The following is a 10314-nucleotide window of genomic DNA, read 5'->3' on the forward strand; positions in this document are numbered from 1 at the left end:
AAGAAATTAAATAAGGAGGAACAAATATCATGGACAATTAACCATACACTTCGCAATATTTCACTTTCACTGTAGAATTGTAGTTTTAAGATCAAACTTGTTCTGAAGTTGATCAGATCTCACCCCATCTAATACTGATCTTTTATACCTTTCTCCCCAAACTTGAGGTGAGAATTCATATGTTTCAGAGGATTGCCTTATTTGATGAGCTGTTCCTTGATATATAATAAGTATAATCCCACAGACATTGTCATGATTGCACCTTGTCTAAAGTCTGAATCAAATCATTCAATAGCAGACAATTCCCAAGAGGTTAATGATCAAAAGTCCCATTCAATGTTTTCAAGTCTCCACTATTCTTACGTAAAAAAATTATACAAAAGATAAATCCCACAAATGCTGGAAATCTGCAATAAAATCAGGAAATATTGACATGCAGCTCAGGTAGCACCTTTGTCCACCCCAGTCTAACACCGGCTCCTCCAAAACATTTAAAAGGCATCTGGATGGGGGTATATGAACAGGGTGGGTTTAGAGGGATATGGGCCAAATGCTGGCAAGTCGGACTAGATTAATTCAGGATATCAGGTCGGCATAGACGAGTTGGACCAAAGGGTCTGTTTCTGTGCTGTATAACTCTAAGACTCTGTAACATTTAAAAGGCACCTGGATGGGGACATGAATAAGAAGGCTTCAGAGGGATATGGACCAAATGCTGGTTTGTGGGACTAGATAACTTTCGGATATCTGGTTGGCATGGACGAGTTGGAGCGAAGGATCTGTACAACTCTGTGACTCTGTAAGTGTAAGCTTTCATGGGAGATTTTGACTTTTGTTACAGAGCCTTTTTAAATGACTGGGACATTTTAATTTGTGCTTATTTGGTTTAATTGGTTTCTTTTAATTTGTTTTCAGAGTCGTGTAAGGAGACTTCTGAAAAGTAGGCTGTCAGTAGGTTAGAAGACGGAATAGGTTATGCTGCATTCTGCAATTACAGCGATGATGATGTGCCAAGTGTAATACTTCAACTGGCTTGGCATTGATTTATTGGTTAATGCTCTTAGCATCTTCAGTTGAGAGTGAAAGCATATATCTTGGGAGGATATTTAATTGCTCTAAAGATACCACGTATCTGAAAGTTCCCTGCAGTTAATAGATCAATGGGACAGGAATTACCTATTATATCACAAAGTAAGTCTGTTTCTCTCTGCTGAACTTCTACTCAGCTAAAGATTGACTCTGCCTGTTGTGTGACATGGCTTTTAATTTCCACTGATCAACCAGATGAACATTCGTAACACAATGTAATTAAACTCAACTTTCCTTCAGTATTCTTGTTGGTGATGCAGACAAAGGGGGACAAAATTTGGTTTGCGGTTCAACTTGATTTTATTAACAAAATATTAAAACAGATTGTCAGCATTTCCCAAATTCCCACAATCTTTACTCTCTCTCCAGCTCTATCCATCTGAGAAAGGATATTAACTGGAACAATCCATGTTGGGCCATTGGAATCATTTCAACTCCCCCTCCCACTCTGCCGAGGACATGGAGGTCCTGGGCCTCCTTCACTGCCGCTCCCTCACCACCAGACGCCTGGAAGAAGAACGCCTCATCTTCCGCCTTGGAACACTTCAACCCCAGGGCATCAATGTGGACTTCAACAGTTTCCTCATTTCCCCTTCCCCCACCTCACCCTCGTTCCAAACATCCAGCTCAGCACTGTCCCCATGACTTGTCCGGACTTTTCCTACCTGCCTATCTCCTTTTCCACCTATCCACTCCACCCTCTCCTCCCTGACCTATCACCTTCATCCCCTCCCCCACTCACCCATTGTACTCGATGCGACTCTCTCCCCACCCCCACTCTCCTCTAGCTGATCACTCCACGCTTCAGGCTCACTGCCTTTATTCCTGATGAAGGGCTTTTGCCCGAAACGTCGATTTCGAAGCTCCTTGGATGCAACCTGAACTGCTGTGCTCTTCCAGCACCACTAATCCAGAAATTGGAATCTCCTTCCTGTCCCGATATAGGGCTGGTTCTCTTCCACAAAGGGGGGGGTCTCGCAATTTCGGGCAGATCTTTCTACTGAGGCAGGAAACGATTTCTCTTCATTCTGAGGCACCAAGAGGGTCTGAGAAATGAAGGGACAATGTCATAACTGGTCAGAAAGGCCTTAGACAGTGTTCTTTAACTGTTACACCTTGACAGTAGCTGCTCCATACTTTGAGGTCAACACTTTCCACAGGGAGTCCAAGGTGGAAGGGCTAGGGGCCTAATGGATAAGGCATTGGCTTCCTTCAGCTGGTAATTGTTGGTTCAAGTCCCATCTGGGGTGCTTGGGTTTTAAGCCTGGGCCTTGTTGCTGATTTTCATTTCATGTCAACTTCATCTCAATCCATGCTGACTGAATTTTTCACGCTGATTGATGATGTCACTTCCGCCCCATCATGGCCACTCCCACAACCACTTCCAACCTTCACAATTCCTCATGCATCACACGTGACATCACTTCCGCCCTTTACATCATCGCTGATGCCACATGCTCAGTGACTCCCGCCACCCCTACTTCCCTGGTCACCACCACTTCCACCACTCCCCTGCATTCTGCTGACGTGCCCCCCCACAGACCCCACTGTCACTATCCCCACCCCCCAGAACCCCGAGGGGAACACTACCCCTGCTCATGACTCCACCCCCATTCCCCCCACCATCACACCCACTCCAGTTACAGGTTCCGCCCTGGACAGGACTGCTCCGAGTGCTGTCTCACAGGAGTCGAGTGTTGGTCATAAACCAGCTGGTGCCTGCCATGCTGTGGTACCGGCTGGTCACTTTGGTCCCTCCTCCTGGTTTTGTCGCTGACATCCAGAGAATATTGGTTCACTTCTTCTGGGACAAAAAGATGCACTGGGTCACTGCGCAGGTCCTGAGTCTCCATATTGAGGGGGGCGGTCAGTCGCTGGTGTGCGTTCACACCCAGGTAGCGACGTTCCACCTTCAGACCTTGCAGCGATACCTTTACATTGAGCCCCCCCCTGGGCGGGGGGCCCTGGTGACGTATTTTTTCCACCAGGTGCGTAACCTCAACTACGAGACTCAGCTCCTGTTCAGGGACCGTGATGGTTTGGAGGTCACTCTCAGGACACTGCCTGTCTTTTACCAGGACCTGCTCACGGTCTGGAACATGGTCGAATCGCGTCACGCCTACCCTCCGGCAGGAGTAGCGGCTGTCGTCAGGGAGACGTTGCTCAGGAATCCGCACCTCCGTACTCGTGGGTTCGAGTGACTGTCGGAGGGGAGGGCCGTGACTGTGAGGGTGACCAGGGTCGGGGACGTACTGGATGGTGTGGGCCTGGGCTGGACGCTGCCGCAGGATATAGCGAGCAGGGCAGCGGGAGACGTCCGGTACGTGGCCACCAGCATCCGACACCTTAAAACGACGGTGCTCAGACCCCACGTAGTGCCCCAGTTGGAGGATGCTCAGGTGTGCGGTGGGATCCTGTCTGCACTCACTCCTGCCCGGACGGAATTTCACATTGGCCCCAGGGTCCTGTACTTCCTGCGGGAGACTGTGCCCCACAACCTGAGCTGTCTCTGGAGTTTTAGTTTTGTCCCTTTCGGGGGTGTATCACAGAGGGCCCTGTACAGACTGCTGCTGCACACCCTCATCCACCTCCCGGACACACCCTGGCGTGCCCATTTACCACCGGGCGGTGGGGATCATCCCCAGTGAAGGGCTCTCTACATGGGAGTCCTCCCCCTTTCTCACGGGGATCTGGGTTGGAGGGTATTGCACGCGGCAGTCCGCAGATTGCGGTGGTTCACGGACTCCCAGCCCAACTGCTTGTTCTGTGGTGCTGTGGAGTCCATGGAACAGGGCGCTTGCACTCCCTTTTTAGCTTTCTGGGAAACCTTCTCCTCCGTTTCTGGTTGGACTTCAGCCCCACACTCCCCATCATTGGGCACCCAGTGCCGAGGGGGGAGGGTTGGTCAGAGGATCTCCTCGTGGGTCTGCTCCTGGGCCTGGCCAAACTGGTTGTTCGGGTCAATCGCCTGACCCTCTTCCGTGGTTACATTCGAGCCCGGGTGTCCCTGGAGAAGGAGCACGCAGTGTCTACCAACATCCTTGAGCTGTTCAGAGAGTGCCCTCCCCCTCACTGTTTGGTCACACAGCATTGCCCTTTGATGCTTGTCACTGGCCACTCGGGTGTTTCCTTTCTTCCTGGTGGTGGGAATTGAATAAAGATTTGTACATCTGTTGTCTTTCACTGTGTCTCACACCTGCACACACACAACATGGGTGCTGGGAAAATATAAGCACTACCACAGTTAGGCAGCAGTGCGGGGGTAAAGAGAAAAACATATATAACCAGGAGATTCAGAATCCCCTCAGTCCAGGGCACTGACTCTGTGCTGGCTGAGCCACAGTCAGTGTGTTTGTGCAAAACAAAACAAAACTTAAAAGCTGCCATTTTAACATCACACATGTAGCCCCAGTGGCCTAATGGATAAGGCACTGGCCTTCTAAGCCAGGGATTGTGGGTTCGAGTCCCATCTGGGGTGTCTGTCACTTGCCCTGTGTCAACTTGATTGCTAGTCTACTTTGGGAAAATCTGCATTCAGTTGATGGGAAGTGGTGCCCAATGATTTCTTACACAAGATTTGCATGATTGAGGTGAATTCTTTGAAAGAGAAAGCACAGTCACAATGGCTGAAAACCTACTGAGATTCTCCTGGGGATGGCATGGTGGTTCAGTGGGTAGCACTGCTGCCTCACAGTGTCAGGGACCTGGCTTCGATTCCTCCCTTGGGTGTCTGTTTGTGTCGAGTTTGCACATTCTCTCCATGGGGTATTCCGGGTGCTTTGGTTTCCTCCCACAGTCCAAAGATGTGCAGGTTCGGTGGATTGGCTTTGGGGAATGCAGGGTGAGAGGATAGGGGTTGGGCCTGGATGAGATGCTCTTCAGAGGGTCAGTGTGGATGTGATGGGCTGAATGGCCTGCCCTTCTCACGCGAAGTCTTTTATGAACAGGTTTGGAGCAGATGGTCAGAGCTCCACTGCAGGACCCAGTCAAGGCTTTGCTAAGGTTTGGCATTCAGGTGTGTTTTCCTCTTCTCCTGTCCCTGATCTTCCAGAATCTTCTGAGGCTTTGGCCAATACGGTCATGAGCTGGGTTCACATCATCCAATGGGGTCACACCAATACCCTTCACTGTTGTCATGCCAGGAGCTATAAAGTGGATTAACTCAGGCTGACACTTCTCCAATATTCAACCCACAGTCTGGTTGGAACTGGTTCTTCTTGAAACATTGTAGTTCTTTGATTTTAGTTGCACTGTTCTCTGGAGCTGAGAGCTGCTGTTTAATTTAGTTTGACCAATTTTCTGTCAGGTCAAATTTCTCCAGATGAGGATCAATTGAGAATGCCTGATTTTGTTGCCATGGTCACCTGACCACACAGGATTGAGATCAGCTGCACAGTGAAGATTTCAACAAAATCAAAACCCCAAATTAGACTTGAGCCCACAATCACTGGTTTAGGAAGTTAGTGCCTTATCTATGAGATCACTGGGGCTCCAACAGATGGAGCTACCAATCTATGGACAAAGCAGCTTCTGTTTTGGTTATGTTGGTATCAGTCTAAGCTATATTCTGTCAACATTACCACTTGAACAACAGATTACCTGCATGTTTGGTATTTATGATGATGTCCAATATGTCAATGGAAATGATTGAAATCTGGGTGTTCAAGGTTGGAACTGATGGGTCTGTGGCTATGCATTTGGGTCCTTACCTTTCTTAGTCAAGGTATTGAATACAATTGCAAGGAGGCTATGATGGAGATGTGAGGTAGTTAGGCCATCGTTGGAGAACTTGGAGTGCCACATCCACAGATTGGACAAACATTTGTGGGAAGGCAACTGCTGAAAATCACCAGGCTCTGAGTCAGAGTCGGGGTTCACCAACAGAGTTTATTGTCCAAGGAAATCCCGGAGCTCCGGGGAGAGAGCAGCACCAACAGCACAGTGGTCAGCTGTGATTCTTCTCTCAACCCGGAGCACATGGTCAAGATACTGTTATACATTTTGTGATATAATAGGTCAGTGATGAGGTTATTGTCTCTGTAACATGGCTTGTTTATTGTAAACATTGCAGAATCCTTGATCGTTTCGGTGCAGTTATTGTCAGTTCCAGCGTGGCCTTTGTTAATTTCAGTGCAGTTGTTGTCAGTTTCAGCGTCTGCGCTGAAGTCAGTTGCTGTAGTAATGGGCGCTAATCGCTCTTCCTGAGAAGGACGATTACTGCAGCCCTGGCTATTATCACTCTGTATTGAGGCTGTATCTAACATTTCTATCAAAGCTGTTGTCTGACCCAGACCCTTCGGCGGGCAGTGTATGTTATTCATGTGTATTGTCTCTCCCATCCGCCTTAAACTAATCAACTCGGTTGTGAGTGCAATGTGCTGGCATTCTGGTGGCCCCAGGCAGTGTCTATGTTTGCACTGCTGTCTCTCTCCATTTGTGGTCCAGCGGCCATCTTGTGTGCCAAGTGGCCAACTTATGGCTCAGAGGCCATCTTGTGTGTCCGTGTGCCTAGTGTCACCCTGCTCCGTGCCATCTCCCACTTCACTTTGTGGTCAAGGAGGCGAGGGTATTAACTGGAACAATCCATGCTGGGCCATTGGAATCTCCTTCCTGTCCCGATATAGGGCTGGCTCTTTTCCACAAAGGGGGGTCTCGCAGTTTCGTGCAGATTTTCTCTCTCTCCAGATTTTGATAATTTAAAAAATATACTTTATTCATAAAAGATCAAATAGTAACGCACACACAGGTTCTAAATCAGTTGTGTACAGTCTATGCAGAGAGAAAAGAACCAACAAACGATTGGAATTTTGACATTTCGCAAAGTTCTGTGTCGTGACAAAAAAGGCATTTTGTACTTGGGCAGGAACCGATCTCTGTTCATTGTCAGGCACCAAGAGAGTCTGAGAACTGAAAGGATGATGTGATAATTTGTCAGAAAGACCTTAGACTGTGTTGTTTCCCTGTTACACCTTGGCAGCAGCTGCCCGAAACTTTAGTGTATCCCTCAGTGTGTCGTGACAGATCTTGAAATATGCTCGGCTGTAGCACTCATTTAAGATCAACTATTCCCAGTAGAGTATTGTCACTGAGTTTTTGTGGCTTAATGGGTTAGACTGTAGATTCTGATGTAGTGGATTGGAGGTTCAAATCCCTTTTGGGGTGTTGACGTTTTAAGCCTGGTCTTTGTGGTGGCTGGTTTTCATCCTATATCAACTCCATCTCAATCCAAATTGACTGGATTTTCCAACTACTCCGTTAAAAATCACTTGCCTGCTTCGAGATTATGGAAAATGTTCTTCAGTAGAAACTTACACAAGGTAATTCCAGGGTTTGGGAAATCTTGGGGTGAATTGTCTGAAAGAGACAGCACAGCCCCAATGGGCTGAATGCCCACTAAGATCCTATTGAAGTGTCCTCAATGCAGCTTTTTGTAACATCTCCACTTCCTCCTTCCCCACTAACTGCAAATATCTTGAAAGTGCTGCACAAAATAACATTGAGCCCTTTTCCTCTCTGCTCCATATTCCTCAGACTTGAGTTGTGCAAAGTTGGAGTTTGGTTAATTTCTTGTCTGTCCGTTTGGGGAGAAATGGGAGGTAAGATCAATTTTATCAAGCAGCCAATGATTTAGCGTGAGATGGAAGGGGGAACAACCAATCAGTGTGAGTATAAAACTCAGAGAAGAACACAATATGAGAGGTTCAGGGTGCAGTATTTACAGGCTAAGGGACTGGATAAGGGACTGGCCTCTTCATCCTGGAAGTGTGGGTTCAAGTCCCATCTGGGATGGCTAACTTTTAAGCCTGGTCTTCACGGCTGATCTTCTTTGTCTGATGTCAATTCGATTTCTCATCTCCCCTGGAATCATCCCCAGGTCTGTGTTGGGTTTGGTGGGATGTTGTGTCAGAAAAATACAGAACTTTGTGGGGACTGCAGAATATGATGCTAAATCCCCCCTCTCTCTATGTCGCATTTGGACGGATCAGTCAAAAGTGTCGTCTTTTTTTGAATAAAATCTCTAACTTGAAATAAACGAAAGAGGTCCCTGTTCGGTAGCTTGTGTTTCTGTGCTAACTGATCGAAGGACATCATTGTGTCTCCCTCAAACAAATCACCCACGCAAGACACACCCCTAACTGCCCAATGTTTGGATCCTGAATCTATCATCCCCGGTTGAAAACCCGGCATACCCAGTGTAAGAGAAGATGTCTTGCCAATATTGCCTTCCCTCTGCCGAATTGCCCTCCATGCTTTAACAGTATCGATAACTATTGGGTTATGGCAATATTCACTTACTGTCCTCATTTTGTCCAAACACAGCAAGCGAGTAAGGGGTCACCTTAGCCTGGGAGGTTTCAATATCTAACAATATTGAAAGAGGGTCCCCACAAGCCCAATCACTCATGTAGGATAAAAGTGAGCTTCGTTGGTAGCTTTTAATGTCTGGGAGATCCACTCCCCCCAGTCTGTGAGACAATCGCAGTTTAGCTCATTTAATGAGGGGCCACTGACGATGTCAAATAAAGGGGCTGAAACAGACGTTCAGTCTCCTGAATGTTTGCTTCTCGAAAATCGGGGGGAGCATCCATATAGGGTATAGTAAACAAGGGAGAATATTCATCTTAATAAGCGCTATCCGACCCAACCACGAGACCAGAAGCGCCTCCATCTTTGAAGGTCTTGTTTGATTTTGTCAAATAATTGAACAAAATTGGCTTTGAACAGCCGATTCAGAACTGGAGTAATGGACATGCTCAAATACACAAAACCCCCCTGTGACCATTTAAATGGGAATCGATATTCACCCTCAAGACTTAACACTTTCATAAGACCACCCATAGGCATAGCCTCTGATTTTGAAAGATTAATCTTGTCCCCCAAAAAGGTGCCAAACACACAGATGCATGCTAACAGGCGAGGGACTGAAACTGCTGGATTTGATGAAAGAATGAGGACATCGTCCACATACAATAAACTCTGATGTAAATTTGACCCCACGTCTGGAGCTGATATATTGGGATCCCTATGAATGGCCTCCACCAATGATTCAATCCTCACTGTAAAAAGCAGTGGGGAAAGGGAACAGACCTGTCGGCTGACCCAAAAAATGTTAAAATTGCTTGATCACACCCTGTTGGTGATGGTTGCAGTGAGAGGGTCATTGTGGAGAACCTTTACCCATCTTATAAAAACTTCGCCCAAAACAAACCGCTCCAGAGTATAGAAAAGGTACACCCTCTCAACTCGGTCAAGGGCCTTCTCTGTATCTAGAGAAATCACCAATCCCTATATTGACTGTTGTTGACACACTTGAATTACATTAAGCAGCCTCCTAACATTATTGGAGGATCTGCGGCCCTTTATGAAGCCCGTCTGGTCCTCTTTAACAATAGAAGGTAACACAGTCTCACAGTAACACGTAATGGCTTGAGGGACTCTCCTTTTCCTAGCGAGATATGCTCAGTATTTACCAGACCTGTCACCATGATCATATAACCTTTGCTTTGCAAAAGTAAGCTCGTTCTTTGCTGTCTGCGTGAGCACGGAATTCAATGCAGACCGCAACACCATAATCCTCTGTAACTTGAACAACGAGGGCCTGTCAAAGTAGGCCTTCTCAGCTGCCTTCAACCGTGCTTTGAGGAGACGTTGCTGCTCACCCTTCTGCCGCCTCTTACTGGCAGAGTAGGAAATAACTAACCCACTGGCATAGGATTTGGCAATTTCAGAAAGGAAGGATTGGCTACTAACCGAGCGTGAGTTAATGCCTAGGAATGCCCAAAGCTTCTGAGAGAACTGCTCCACAAATGTATTATCCTTGAGGATAAAGGAATCCATTTGCCAGTGACTTGGACCCACTGTAACATCCTTAATCTTAGCCAACAGGTACACTGGAGTGTGATCAGAGATGGTAATATTACCGATCGTACAAGGTGCCACCAAGTCCAGGGTTGCCACGGGGATTGGAAAAAAATCAATCCTGGTGTGACATCTGTGTGGATTGGAAAAGAAAACCGTAAAATCCCTGCCTGTAGGGTGGAGACACCTCCAGATGTCCACCAACCCTCACTCCACACACAGATCCACTAATTGTTTAGTTTGTACAGAGGGAGTCGGGGGCCTTTTGGCAACATCTGCACTGTGGGATCCATGAGACAGTTAAAATCTCCCCCTTTAGTGATATGCCAGGACACAAGACTGATCAATTTGAAAACGCATCTAGCA

At 47.1% G+C, this 10314-nt stretch overlaps 1 non-coding gene across 1 annotated transcript; it reads left to right on the forward strand.

Annotated features, from left to right (window-relative positions):
- The first annotated feature begins 4494 nt into the window (after positions 1-4494).
- Positions 4495-4567, forward strand: trnar-ucu (transfer RNA arginine (anticodon UCU)). Its single transcript has one exon. It is a non-coding gene; the product is annotated as a tRNA-Arg (tRNA).
- Positions 4568-10314: the final 5747 nt, after the last annotated feature.

The sequence above is a fragment of the Chiloscyllium punctatum genome, chromosome 18, assembly GCF_047496795.1.
Source record: "Chiloscyllium punctatum isolate Juve2018m chromosome 18, sChiPun1.3, whole genome shotgun sequence".
Lineage (NCBI taxonomy): Eukaryota > Metazoa > Chordata > Chondrichthyes > Orectolobiformes > Hemiscylliidae > Chiloscyllium > Chiloscyllium punctatum.